General features: G+C 39.0%; 1 non-coding gene across 1 annotated transcript; it reads right to left on the bottom strand.

Moving 5' to 3' along the window:
- Positions 1 to 239: 239 nt before the first annotated feature.
- On the bottom strand, positions 240 to 396 carry LOC140536308 (U1 spliceosomal RNA). The gene has a single exon (XR_011977602.1). It is a non-coding gene; the product is annotated as a U1 spliceosomal RNA (small nuclear RNA).
- Positions 397 to 2,467: the final 2,071 nt, after the last annotated feature.

The following is a 2,467-nucleotide window of genomic DNA, read 5'->3' as shown; positions in this document are numbered from 1 at the left end:
TCCTCCACATTTTACCCATCTGTGGTAGTGAACACACACACTAGTGAACTAGGGACTGTGAGCACACACATACCCAGAGCCAAGGGCAGTCAACTCCAGCATGAAGAGGGTGAAGGGCCTTGCTCAAGTGGCACCTTGCCCACCAGTGGCAGATCGCCGAGCCCGGGTATCGAACCCACAACCTGTGATTAATAGCCCGGCACTCTAAACGCTAAGCCACCACTGCTCATAAAAAATAACAGGAGCCCCAGCAGCCCCCCACTACCAGAAATTATGCAGTTGAGATTCCCGCATGTGGGGAATTCGCAAGGGTCAGCACAACCCAAGTGCAATGGCTGAGCCTCACCTTAGGTAAACCACCTTTTGATCATGGAGTCATCTGTGCCAGGTACATTCCACTGCTATACAGCTCAATGCTGGGGGCGCTAAACACCTGCCATTAGGCAACATGGTGCCAGTGGGTTCAGCATTATCTGCTCCAGAGAGTTCTATTCTATGGGCAGTGCTTCTCTACAAGGACTAGACAAGCTGTGTGTGTGTGTGTGTGAAAATTTGCACATCGGTGTCAGCAAAGGGTGCAGCTTGAGGTAGCTGAATACATTGTGTAGTTGATTACCACAATCAATCATTTGCTCACATTTTTCCTGTGCTTAGAACACCACTGAAAACTTACTCGCTCAAAATTCACTTGAGATATAAATCAATAGGTACAACAGTGAAAAACTATGCAGTACATCTGGGTTAAAAAATGAACATCAAAAATATATCATATCAGGGCAGCTGAAATATCTAATATCTAAATATCTGAAATATCGAATGTTTTCTAGGTATGTTTTCATACCCTTTCATACCCAAAACACTATTGACGCTTCTCAGCAGCAGAAAGATCCCTTTTCTGCTTAATAATGTGCTGCTTAATAATGTCCTTCTTAAGTAGTTTTACTTTCTTGTGCGCTGTAGAGCCTGCCAATGTCTGCTCTGCCTCAAACTTTACAATCAAAATCATACTCTCATTACATTTATGTGTGTACATGTCTGTGTTAATATATCCTACATTTCCTGACCTCTGTCTATTTAGGTTTGAAAACACGAGGCCTGGGGAAAAAAAGAAAAGGTTCTAAGGACATTTTTTTATATATAATTATTAATGTTCAGACTTTACAGAGTCTTTTGATACCAAACGTGAGGATCGGTCAAAAATCCTAGGATTAGTTTGCAAAAAGGTTTTGGGTAGTAGGAAGTTAATAGTCTAATATTAATGCAAGGAATCAGCCAAAATGTGTTTTGCTACGATACAGTGCCCCCCATAGGCAAATCAACATACAAAATACTTCTATCTACCAAGTTTGGTGTCTTTGCGACATACAGTCTCTTCTGCATAATAGGGCTCTACTCACTACGTAAGAACCCTAATTAAAACCAAACAAATCAAATTGCACCAGTTTACACACACACAATCAGGTATATTAACTATATTGAAAAATGTATTTTGTGTGTGTACAACATCTTCATCTTTACATGTGGATGGATGCTGAAGGTCTGGGAGAGGGTTTCTTATTGGGGTTTTTGTACATAAAGCAGTCTTATTAACAATTAAAAAATGCTAATGTGGTAATTCAAGCAGGTAATACAAACGCACTGTAATGTACACACACACACACACACACAAAACTTTCATTTGCGTGCCATCCGTCTACCATGACCCACGGATATTCAACTATTAATCTTCCGTGACCTTCAGTGCATGAATACAGATTACAGTCACTGCATTCGGCGCATGTATTTTTTTGGGTTAAACCAACAAACATAAATACAAGCTGCATCCACTCCTCACACTGAGACTGAGAATTTCCATTACACGCAAAACCACAACATCAATTCCAATGTCAGGTCACATGTCAGGCAGGATACGGACTGATGTGATAAATATCAATGTGATGATGTGGGTTGGGGCAAGGAATGATGTGAAAAAGTGCAAAAACATTGGAAACTTTGCATCTCCAAAACAGGTGACAGGAGAAGGAAAAGCATCCTTCATCCCTTAAGCACAATTTCATCATATCTGATACATGTACTAACGTAACATCAGTGTGATAATTAACGCTGGCTAAGTTCTGGCTGCCTGTAATGATCCGCCCAGAGTGAGTTTCTTCTTTTTAGCACAAGCACTGCTTACATTCTGTGCAAATACAATTTCTGTATTTCAGGATGCGCTGTATGTTGTGGAAAGACTAATCAGTGGAGCAATTTAAGGAATCAGTGGATTTAAAGATGACTATTGTGTCGCATTCAAAGATTATCATGTATAATCTCAAATAATAATTAGATAATGTTAATAATAATAATAATAATAATAATAACAATAATAATAATAATAATATAATTAATTACATAAAATAAGGGACATAATTTACAGGATAAGAAATCATCAAAAACCATCAGCATCAGAAAAATACATATGCATATA

Source organism: Salminus brasiliensis, chromosome 15 (assembly GCF_030463535.1).
Source record: "Salminus brasiliensis chromosome 15, fSalBra1.hap2, whole genome shotgun sequence".
Classification (NCBI taxonomy): domain Eukaryota; kingdom Metazoa; phylum Chordata; class Actinopteri; order Characiformes; family Bryconidae; genus Salminus; species Salminus brasiliensis.
The sequence above is the reverse complement of the archived record's forward strand: the minus strand, read 5'-3'. Positions and strand labels throughout refer to the sequence as shown.